This window comes from Bidens hawaiensis, unplaced genomic scaffold (genome assembly GCF_021521415.1).
Source record: "Bidens hawaiensis isolate Kalapana, Puna unplaced genomic scaffold, B.hawaiensis_p1.1 tig00000864_1, whole genome shotgun sequence".
NCBI lineage: Eukaryota > Viridiplantae > Streptophyta > Magnoliopsida > Asterales > Asteraceae > Bidens > Bidens hawaiensis.
In genome coordinates, this window is record NW_027491050.1 from 2,183,196 (window position 1) to 2,196,122 (window position 12,927).

Consider the following 12,927-nt stretch of genomic DNA (forward strand, 5'->3'; position numbering starts at 1 on the left):
AGTTTCGTAAACTATTATCAATAGTTATGTCATGCTTTTTGAAGTATTTTTTGAACTTTTTTTATATTGTCAGGTGCAGTATTGGAAATAATATTGCTAATTTGTCACATTTGTTGAGGTTTTGAAATGTTGATAATGTTTTTGTTTACATTAATATTGTTAGGTGCTTAAAAGTATTGGAAGGAGAAACAAGGAATTACTTGGGTGCAGATCTGCATTCCATTGGAACCAAAGTGGTCATGACTCATGACATGCGAATCGAGAGAATGACTCATTCTCGCAGGCTATCCTACTAAATGGTTCAACGATTGAGCGTTTTTTTATATACATAAAAAGTCTCGGAACTTCTATATGAAGTGTGATTTTGGTTTTATAGCAACCAAAAGATGGAGTACAATTTTAATTTAAATAATTAGCTGAGTTTGTTTTTTGGTTTCACTACAATCAAATTTGTCTTTTTTTTTCCGTAAAATTCAAATCGCCCCCCTCCCCGCAACACGGGGTTCAAACCAATAGTTTCATTGTAAATTAATGATTGAAATTCACGTAAATAAACATTACTGCAATACGATTAAGACTTTAGATAAGAGAAGGTTATGCTAAGTAAACAATAGTGCAATACAATTAAGTACTTTACTACATGATAAGATTTTTATTGTAATAAAGTACCACCCGTATATGCTAAATATAATAAAAACCACACTGAATACGTAAGTGATTTGATTTGGTTAATCAATATCAATATTTTCCATCAAGACAATAATCTTAAACATCTACAGAATTAACGAAAAGTGATTTGATTTGGTTAATCAATTCTTCTTCAGCATGAGTGTAGGCATTGTTGTTTTTATAGAGGAGACGAGCTACACGCGTGAAATTGATTATAGGAATAAGTAGATTAAATGAAACATCTGTAGGCCTAAGCAAATTTTGATTGATAACTTTCCATTAGTCTTGGACTTGCTCTGAAAAAAAATCACATGCTTCCTCCTCGGATGCACCTGTTTCCCTTTTGTAGCATTCTATGCATGAAGGAGGGTGGTTTCTTTGTTGTTCCTCCTAAAATATATAAATAAATAAATATACAAGAGAAAACAAAAACAAACCTAAATCATATTATTTTTACTATCAATGGTTATTTTTGTTTGTTTCTTGAATATTCTAGTAGATTTAGTATTTGTTGAGTTTACTTTGGATTTTCAGGAACAAATAAACTTTGGATGATCAAACGAGCAAATTCATAGAAAAGATTGTCAACAAAACAAGTGACAGAGGTTGGACAACACTAGAAGCCGGAAAAGCTTGGATGTGTTTGATCATCTTGCCATGATTGACTAGTATTCTTTATTCACTTGGGAAAGATGAACTTGATTTGATCTTTTGATTACATTTATGGACTTGGTTTTGGTCTATGTCTTGTGACTTCAAGTAATGATCTTTCTACATTAAAAGTGAACTTTTAAAATCATTAAAGAAAGTCACTAACTTTGTATTTGTTGATTCAAACATTCACGTTGTCTATGTAGATTGTTAGCTACCTAGAAAGGGTTTAAATATTGTGACTTGTGAATATGATTTTAAATGTTCCAGCTTTGCATGAAAGGGTTGTATACTCTTCATTCAAGGACTTGGTTTTACTTTTGTGGAGATAACATCAAATCGAAGGATCCATAGTATAATAGTGTGTAAAATCTTTGTCTAAAGTCATCACTTGATATTTTAAGCTCAACATTGTTGTGCTTGTCATATGATATGATAGTGGCAAGTTTCCAATATTGTTGTGAAGTTTGACACCAATGTCTTGGGTCTTTTCACTTTATTGCACTAACACACACATCTGCACTTCATAAAATGACTTTAGGTGGTTTCCATGTAATATGATCGTAGCAGCTTTCCCATGAGGCTTATGATTTGTAATCTTAATCGGAGCCATTTCTACTTTTGAATAGTGTTCTTATGAGAATCCATAATTTGAGATCTATTGTATCATGAGCGGGGGATCAAACCTAAGTGACTCTTCCTTGTGATTGATTTGTATTTCTTATTTGTTTACATATTTGTTTATCCATACACTCTTTTTTTTTATTTAATTAGACAATGATCGACTTTGAGTATTGAGGCCGTTTGTATCCTTGAACGATATGTCGTATCTTACTTAAGCTACACTATGCATATGTTGGATGCACTTGTAATCTTAAACTATTGATCAAACGAACTCCAACTAAAAGTGGGAATAGGAAACCGTTGATCAAACTAACTCTTATTGAACTTATTGTAGTGGCGTTAGCTGGATGAATTTTAACCAGAAATTCTAAACCCTAATCATAAATCTAAACTTTAAACCGTACTTCTTAACCATAACCATAAAGCTAAACCAAACTTTAAGGCTAAACCCTAAGCTAAGCCCTAAACTCTAAACTTTAAAAGCTAAAACATAAATATACTTGTTCGACGACCCGCTTGCAACATCACTGAAATGAGTTAAATCAGAGTTCTTTTGATCAATGATTCCATGGTTCCTTACTTTTTGTGGTTTCCCAATAAACCTCTCTCTCTCTATACACACACACATACATATATAACATGTGTGTGTCTATACACACACACACACACACACACAGAGGATCAAGAGAAAACTCATCCTTAAAGAGAAAACTTAAAACTCCTAAAGAATTATTTTTAATTAAAAATAAAAAAATTCAAATTTCCGTTTTTGCCATTTTTCTTAAATTTTGTTACCCTTCACTCGAAAAAATTAAAAAAATAAAAAAAGTAAAAAAAAATAATAAAAAAACGTTGTAATGCACATACATATTACTGTGCGATACTGTTGTATTACACATGTGTGTTATTATATATTTTTATGTTCAATAGTGTTTAATTGCATATATTCAATATTTGGGTATTACATATGTGCAGTAGTGTTGTATTATATTAAAAAAATAGAAAATAAAAGTCGACGTAGTGCAAATGTGCGCTAACGTTGTACTCCCTCCGTCCCGGTCAAAGTGTCTTAGTTTGAAAAACACAAAGTTTAAGGTGGATTGAATGATTACCTTTTTTGCTAACCAAATGACAATAATGCCCTTGGAAAATGGGTCCACCATATTGTTTATTAATGCTAGTTGTGTGTGCTTAAGGTAAACTTGGAAATTGGCAAATAAATTTTGAAAGTGAACATTTGTAATGGGACAAATAAAAAAGAAAATATGGACACTTTTAATGGCACAGAGGGAGTATTACACACACGTACTATTGTGTATTCGATGTGCGTATTAGTCTTATATTGCATATAAACGATAGTGTGTATCAAATATGTGCAATAGTGTTGTATTCTATGCAACACAACATTTTTGCATATATGCAATGCACATTATTACACATGTGAACTACACCGATGAGGTTACCGACAAGGTTTTTTTTTTTGAACAATAACATATAAGAATATTGAAAAAAAAGAAACTACAAAAAAAATTTAAAAATAATTTTTTATGAGTTTTTAAGTTTTCTTTTTAAAAAAAGATTTCATTTGATCCCACACACACACACACATATATATATATATCACTAACTACGTATTGGCTTTTTTATAACGGTTAATAATATATAAAAACGATTTTTTTACAAAAAAATTTGTTTAAAATGGTTTTAAAATGAATGTTTTAAAAAAAGAATATTGAATAAAAAAATTATGGACGTTTTAAAATGACTAGGGAATTAACATGTGCCTTGTATTTGGAAATTGAAAGTTAACAAAAGTGGGTTATTACCTTTATGTCCTTTCTATAAATCTATTCTCTTAGATTAATCTTTACCATTCAAATCTAAAATAAATGAATTAGATTTATTCTTACTTTTTATTTTTGTTGTCTTTTGTATTTTAATTTTATTCTTAAATTGATTGATAATTATATTTTATTAAACTGTGTTCAAGTTTGTTATAAGATTTTAATATTTTCAATTACTGATTCTTGGAGTGAGTTAAATGGAAATAAATGAGATACTAGTGAATTGTTTTTATTCGTTAAGTAGGTGCAGTGAAATCGCAAAATCAAGAGTAAAACATGACTACAACAATTAAATAGATCCCCCATTTGGAAGTCAGCGCCTGAGAAAGAAAAATAACTTAAATAAGAGCTAGTGGATCGTGAGAGTAGAAGGAAGCAGGCCATGATTTATTTCGTTATGGGCTGGTGTAAAAAGAAGTTAGCATAGGAAGGTTTCTTGGACATAATTTTCATCTTCATAGCCTTGTCACGTGTAGATAACCGGGTTGGACATATTGGGTTTGTAGGATTCATTAATATGTAATGGGTTTATAAGGTTGCAATTAGAGTTTTATTATATTTGGTAATATCTTGACTAGCAAGTTAGATTATCTATATAAACCGAATTATGGTAAGACATTAGATAAACACACGGGATGTAACCGAGTTAGGGTTCATCTAGAGAAACACGAGTTATGTGTAATAGGGGTTTTTGAGTTGTATTTCCTATATATAATATTGAGAGTTATTCAATATTAATTATTGTGTGTTTTCGTTTTGGTGAATTATATCAATTCGTCCTTGAATTCATATCAGAGCGGTTACGATCTTCGAGTTTATTGATTAAAGCCGTGATGACGAGGGAGGTTTGATCAAGTTGGTTCTAAACCTTAAAATTGTTCGATTGGAGGAGCGAAAGAAATAAGAGCCTGTCGAGTACGGGGGTGATCGGGATTAAAAAAAAAAGGTGTTGAAGATAGCCGCCTAATTTAAATCGGAATTGAAGGGGGTTCTTTAAATTGTTTTTTTGTTCTACCCTAAGTCAACTGAAGCTTGTCTTGTTCTAACGAGGAGTTCAAGAAAACTTGACACAAGCTGGTATATTTTTTGTTTTCTTGATTAAGCTTGATTTTTGTTCACTGGTTGAGCAAATTGGTTCGGGTTTTTTATTCGGGTTGAACAAGCGAGTTTAATTCAAAGTTTTTTTTATATGAGTTAAACGAGTTATGTTTTTGGTAAGATTTTGCTTTGAATAATGTGTTTGTGTTTTGATTCGGGAACAAAACAAGATCAAGGAAAACTGATGTTTGCTTGATTAGATGACAAGAATCGCAGCTAGATGAGTGGATATGCGAGTTCATACAGTCGAGTGAATGGTCAGGAACAACGTCATTGAGATAGCCGAGTTCGAGAGAGCCGAAAGAACACAGTTGCGGATCAAGTGGTGTTCTGTGAGAATCGAGGCAAAAGAAGGCAATTTTGGAGACAAAGATCAATCTATTTCGAGTCGGAAATTAGGAGGGTGATTGTTGGACATAATTCCATCTTAATAGGCTTGCCACATGTAGGTGACCGGGTTGGACCTATTGGGCCCGTGGGATTCATTAATATGTAATGGGTTTATGGGGTTGCAATTAGGGTTTTATTATATTTGGTAATTTCTTGTCTAGCAAGTTAGGTTAGTCTATATAAACCGAATTATGGTTAAACATTAGATAAACACACAAGATGTAATCGAGTTAGGGTTCATCTAGAGAAACACAAGTTATGTGTAATAGGGGTTTTTGAGTTATATTTCCACTATATAATATTGCGAGTTTTTCAATATTAATTATTATGTGTTTACGTTTTGGTGAGTTATATCAATTCGTCCTTGAAGGTTGTGGTCTTGGGCTTGCTAGGGATGTCAAAAAGACATAAACGTAATTTGAAGTCGGCAATTATATTTTAAAAGGAGGCTACCTTCTCAGTCTCACGAAAAAAATTAGTGGAGTTCGACTAACGACGGAAGGAAGAAGACGACTTGGAGCTGTTCATCGCGAAAAGAAGATAGGAATTAGGAAGCACCCGTTGATTGGTTGAAGAGCGTTCGGGATTAATATTTATCATCCAAATATTATTTTCTACTTTAGTTTTATTGTTTTAATTATTAATTTAGTTATTGAACAAAATAATTTTGTTTTGTTCTTGAGTTTGATTGATGGCAAAACTCCCTAGCTACCTAGGTTTTTTTGATGATTACATTGTGATTTGCGGATATTATCTTGGTTTTTGGTTTCAAATGTTGGAATGATACTAAAGTAAAGAATCTTTTTACAATTGATCTACTATGTTCGCGTATCTAGTTTTGATTTATTATTGATCTCTGTTTCGCATGGGTCTTGTTGAATGTCTATCAGCTATAGATGCATGTTTAAATCGCATAGTGTGTGTTTGTGATTACTTTATGTTTTTGCTAGGCGTAGTAATCCACAGAAACATTGGTTGGTTATTTGTTAGAGCTTTATATTCTACCTATCTAGATAGCTAAGAAGTGATAGATAGTCAGGTTGTCTTCGGGGTTAGGCGTTTAGGTTTATACGCTCTGACATGAGGGTTTCCCTAGAATTCCCTAGTGTCATTGTGACTCTATGTAAAATTCTTCTTTTTCATCTCCCTTTCATACTTTTAGAGTTTTAACCGTCAAAACTCCATCAAAATCTCTCAAAATGTTTCTTTCTTATTCTTGATCCTTTCCTCAAAGTTTTAGATTTTTTTCACTCATTATCTCCATTTTTAGCAAATTTCTTCTTTCACACTTACACGCCGTATAAGTCATACTTATACGGCGCATATCTTTGTTTGTTTTCAATCGCATAAGTATTGATTTTACTTATACGCCGCATAAGTCTTCTTCAACGTATATCTTATATTTCGTACTTATACGGCGCATAAGTCTTTTCTTCCTTTGGTTCCAGCGCACAAGTCCTTTCTTTCAAACGCTTAAGGTTTGTTTTTCCGTGTTTTCCTAATGGAAGCCCCCGAACAGTTCTTTTGTTCAAGACATAACAATTGATTCCTCGAATCCTCTTTACCTTCATCTGTCTGATCATCCAGGCATAATTCTTGTTTCAAAATGACGGGAACGGTTTTGGAGCCTAGAAATGACTATTGCTCTTTGGCTAAAAACAAACTTAGCTTCATCAATAATAATGTTATCATGCCAGCTAACCAACAACATCTTGCGTAATGGCAATGATGCAATGATATTGTCATATCACGGATCCTCAACACTCTCAATCATAATTCTCACATTGTAAAAGTGATTGCAAACTAGTATTTATAGGCAACTAAACATATACGCTACGCAAGATATCAACCCCCCTCCCCCGCGCAAGTTGGAGGTGCGTCAACTCCAACTTGAAAATGGCGTCACCATTAGCGATTATCCCGGTTTGAGTGTAGGTAGAAGCGGGTGCGGAATGATGTGGAACCGGGCATTTTTTGCGAGTTGTGAATCGGAGAAGAAAGACATGTCATCAACGTATACGCTGATGAAGATGAGCATATGCGGTATGTAAATATGATATCTGCTGATGATGTTATACGCTGATGATGAGACTCAGTAAAACTGTTTGCACCGGAGAATTCAAATTTTCGTTAGAAAATTCTGTTATTGGCTGGAATACACTGTGAACTGAGTGCACACACACAAATCTGAAATGTATTACAAACTAATTAATCAACTTGAGTACGCTAAGATCACATCCATGGTTGCCGGAAAAATACTGTTTCCCCGGAAAAAGTGGTTCAGTAACCGGAAAAACGAATCTCAATGGAATTGTCACTAGAAAAACGGTTATTACCGGATGATTATGTATCAACAAAACCAAAACTTGCAATATGATTACACTCACTCACAATCAATTCACAAGCAACTGATTATCACAATCTGATGTGTAAACCTCACAGGAATTTTCAGTTGTGGTGGCCGAAAAATTCAGTTAGGCTGTCGAAAAACGGTTTCTTCGCCGGAAAAACGCGAAATCAATGAAAACTTCAAATCAAACTCAGATTTGAACATGAATACACTCGTACATCAATCCTAAACAAACGTAGACATCAATTAACAACCGATTAACATCCAAAAAATCTCCGCCGGATATCTCGCCGGAACACATCGGAAAATAAGGTCCGAACGGATGAAGTGATGAAGACAATCACTAACACAAAGATGAATGAAAGATGAATCAACGAAGTCACCATATTTCGATGATGGATAAAATTAAAATTCGAATCGAAGAGGATCGAATGAAAGGTGATATCGACATTCAAACCGAAATCGGAATGAATGAAGTGACATCGATTCAATGAATCGAGAATAAAATGATAAGATGATCACAAAATATGAGATCAAATGAAGAAGATAAGATGATCGCAAAGAAATGAGATCAAATGGAATGAGAAACGAGATCGAACGATGAATTGAAGTTTATGCGGAATCGTATCGAGCAAGATGCTCTGATACCATGTAAAATTCAAATCATGATTCTCATTCAAGCTGTAAATGTGATTACGAACTAGTATTTATAAGCAACCAAACTTATATGCTACTACGAACATATACATATACGCTACGCAAGATACCAACAATCCGTGTCTTATCGACTGTCTTTAGGTTACTCCTTGCACTTTAGAGTGTATTGTGTAACACCCCACCAGGATCCCGGGTGTCAATGCACAATTGATACAGCTTAACAGCGGAAGAAAACACAAAGTTTACTTTAAACTATAAAATCCTCAAGTACGTCAAGCCACTATTTATAATAACATTAAAACCTAAGAACTTCTTGGTCTCCGATATCGCTCATCACCACATAGCTCTAAACTTCCTCATGGTTCACCTGTGATACGTATACTTAAAACAAGTCAGCTATTGCTGGTGAGCTCATGAGACAAGATTTATAAAACATATATTTATAATTATGCGTACACAATATGGGTTGTGATAATTGGGTCCAAGAGCAACACGTGCCTCCTATGGATTACCACAACCACCGGGCCACGGACATCATTGTTCCCCCCAGCCATCGTGTAAGTATGGAGTTCGTTACTAAGCACATGGTTACCCCATGCTGGGCACCCCTGCCCTATTCAGCTTTTCGTAACATATCCATTAAGTATACAAGGATCCTTTATACCCCCACCGATATACGCATATTGCAGCATTTTCATTATTACTAGTTTGACAATACAAGTATACTATCACAGTTTAAAAGTAGTCATGATAACTCACTGGTGTAATAGTTGTTAACACAACAGGTACTGTCCTTTGGTCTTGTTACAAGTCAAGGTAATCTAATGTCAAGCAATGATATCGTTAACTAGTCATAATCATGGTTGGCTCGGAACAAACCTACCTAGTTTAAGCATGGGTGATTAATCCATACCTAGACTAGGGTCGAGCCACTCACCACCTATCCTGGTCATAATCCTAAACTCTTTTCTTACTACTAATATTATATATATATATATATATATATATATATATATATATAATATAACTTTAATGCTAATATTATATTATGTTATGTCTATAACTAAAGTTAAAGATAAAATATTTACCTGTGAGTTGAGAGAATGTTGAAAGGTATTCGTACATCAATATGAATTAATCTAACTTGTTTTATACAAGCAATATGAGCCGACATTCCTAGTCGGTTTACGCTTTTATTTATTATATATAAGTATATGAATTATTGAGGTGGACTCTCAAAAGCACACCACGTGTGCTTGTTAATTGATTTTTTTGTCATATGATATTAATATTAATATTATTTATTACTAATTTTATTTTTCATATCTTTTTGCATCACTGCACATGAGCACTTTCAATTCTCTAGCTTTTTGTCATATATTATTATTATTATTATTTCATAATATTAAGAGACCTTATTTACCTAACAATTATTTTTCATGTTTGTTAGTCATTTTGAGTTATTTCATATCTAAATTTTTATGTGTAAAGCTGGGTGTTACAACTCTCCCTACCTTATAAAAATTTCGTCCGCGAAAATTCTTTTATTTAAAAAGTTGAGGGTATTTTTCCTTTATCTCATCCTCAAGTTCGCATGTCATGTCAGGGCCGTGTTGTGCATTCCACTTTACTTTTACTAAAGGAATTTCTTTCTTGCGCAACTTTCGTATTTGTCTGTCTTCAATTTGAAATGGTTCCTCCACGAATTTTTGTTTTTCATTTATATGAACATTCTCGTGTGATATTTTTTTGGCTTCGTCTACTAAACAATTCCTTAAATTTGACACATGAAATGTGTCATGTATTCCACTTAATTCTGCGGGAAGTTTTAGTCGGTATGCTACTGGTCCGACTCGGGCTGTTATCTCGTTTGGTCCAATGTATCGTGGTTTTAGTTTTCATCTCTTCCCAAATCGAATAACTCCTTTTAGTGGTGATACCCTAAACAGTACTTTATCGCCTACTTGAAATTCTAGAAGTTTTCTTCTTTGATCCGCATAACTTTTCTGGCGATCTTGTGCGCTTTTCATCTTTTCTTTAATTTGTTTTATCTTTTTAGTTGTTTCTTGGATGATTTCTGGTCCTAATAGTTGACTCTCACCTACTTCGGTCCAACAGATAGGCGTTCGACATCTTCTTCCGTATAAGGCTTCATAGGGTGCTGCCTTAATACTAGCATGATAACTATTATTGTAAGCGAACTCAATTAAAGGTAGGTGATTGTCCCAACTTCCGCTAAAATCAATCACACATGCTCGAAGCATGTCTTCCAACGTTTGAATAGTCCGTTCACTTTGTCCATCGGTCTGAGAGTGATAAGCAGTACTTAGATTAAGTTTTGTTCCTAGTTCTTGTTGGAAACTCTACCAAAATCTTGATGTAAAGCGACTATCTCTATCTGATATAATTGATATGGGTATTCCATGTCGTGAAACTATTTCTTTTATGTATAATTGAGCTAGTTTGTTCATTTCATAATCTTCACGAATTGGCAGGAAGTGAGCAGACTTAGTCAATCTGTCAACTATCACCCATATGGTGTCATATCCATGACTTGATCTTGGGAGTTTAGTAACAAAGTCCATCGTTATCTTATCCCATTTCCATTCTGGAATTTCAGGTTGTTATAAGTAGCCAGATGGTTTCTGATGTTTTGACTTGACTCTAAGACAAGTAAGGCATTTCTCAACATGACGTGCAATAATTCTTTTCATTTCCCGGCCACCAGTAGCCGCTTCTTAAATCCTTATACATTTTATCACTACCAGGGTGTACCGTGTATTTTGACTTATGGGCTTCCTCTAATACCATATCTTGCAATCCGCCAAGGCTAGGGACCCATATACGGTTGTTGAATCTTAATATACCATCGTTTCCTAGATTCAACAACTTTTGTCTTCCAATCATTCTTTCTTTCTTAATAAAATTTTCTTTCAAGGCTTCTTGCTGCACATTCTTAATTTGATCTAATAGATTTATTTTAACTTTGATTTTGGATGCATGGATTCTTATCGGTTGAGGTCTTTCCTTCCTACTTAACGCATCTGCAACCACATTTGCCCTACCCGGGTGGTATTGTATTTCACAATCATAATCACTTAACAGTTCCATCCATCTTCGTTGACGCATATTGAGCTCCTTTTGCTCAAATATGTGTTTGAGACTTTTATGATTTGTATAGATTGTGCATTTAGTCCCGTACAAGTAATGTCTCCAGATTTTTAATGCGAATACCACCGCACCCAATTCTATGTCATGGGTGGTGTAATTTTGTTCGTGGTTTTTCAACTGGCGAGATGCATAGGCAATCACTTTGCTTCTCTGCATAAGTACACAGCCCATTCCATAGTGGGACGCATCACAATACACAACAAAGTCTTCGGTTCCTTCGGGAAGTGATAGTATTGGGGCACTACATAACTTTTGTTTCAGAGTGTTGAAAGCTTCATCTTGTTTCAAATCCCATACAAACTTAGAAGCCTTTTGGGTTAATTTGGTTAAAGGTATAGCAATTTTGGAAAAAAAACTTGGATAAATCTTCTGTAGTATCCTGCTAATCCCAAAAATCTTCAAGTTTCTGTGGGATTCTTAGGTGCCTCCCAATTTTTGATCACTTCAATCTTTGCAGGGTCTACTTGTATACCTTGTTCGTTAATCACATGACCCAAAAACTGAACTTCCCGTAACCAAAATTCACACTTCGAGAATTTTGCGTAAAGTTTTTCCTTTTTAAGAAGTTCAAGGATCGCTTTGAGGTGTTGCTCATGATCTTGTTTGTTCTTAGAGTAGATTAAGATGTCATCAATAAAGACGATCACAAATTTATCTAGATAAGGTTTACATATTCGGTTCATAAGATCCATGAATATTGCAGGTGCATTTGTTAGTCCAAAGGGCATCACCAAGAACTCATAGTGACCGTACCTTGTTCTAAAAGCTGTTTTAGGTATATCTTCTTGTGTCACTTTTACTTGGTGATATCCAGACCTTAAATCTATTTTTGAAAAATAACTTGCCCCTTGTAATTGATCAAACAAATCGTCGATTCTTGGTAACGGATATTTGTTCTTTATGGTGACTTTATTTAAGTCTCTATAATCAATGCACATACGCATTGTTCCGTCTTTCTTTTTCATAAATAGAATTGGGGCTCCCCATGGTGACGAGCTCGGCTGAATAAATCCTTTATCAAGTAGCTCTTGTAGTTGCTTTTTAAGCTCTTGCATTTCTGTTGGAGCTAAACGGTACAGGGTTTTAGCAATTGGTGTCATTCCGGGAATTAGGTCAATTCTAAAATCGACTTGTTGATCTGGTGGTAATCCTGGAAGTTCTTCTGGAAATACCTCAGTGTATTCCTTAACTATAGGTACATCACCAATCTTTTGTTTCTCCACAGTGTTTATGACATATGCTAGAAAAGCAATGCATCCCTTTCTTAAGCATTTGTGGGCTTGCATTACAGTGATAATGTTCTTCTTGATCTTATCCGTTCGGTCTCCTGATACGACTATCCTCTTACTATCAAGTAGTCTTAGTCGTACTATCTTTTTATCACAAATGATTTTTGCCTGATAAAGGTCTAGCCAATCCATTCCTATAACTATATCAAATTCCCCTAGTTCTATGGGCATTAAATCTATAGGA

At 34.2% G+C, this 12,927-nt stretch overlaps 1 pseudogene; it reads right to left on the reverse strand.

Moving 5' to 3' along the window:
- Positions 1-765: 765 nt before the first annotated feature.
- LOC143543312 ((E)-beta-farnesene synthase-like) overlaps positions 766-12,927 on the reverse strand; it is a 50,121-nt pseudogene continuing 37,959 nt past the window's right edge.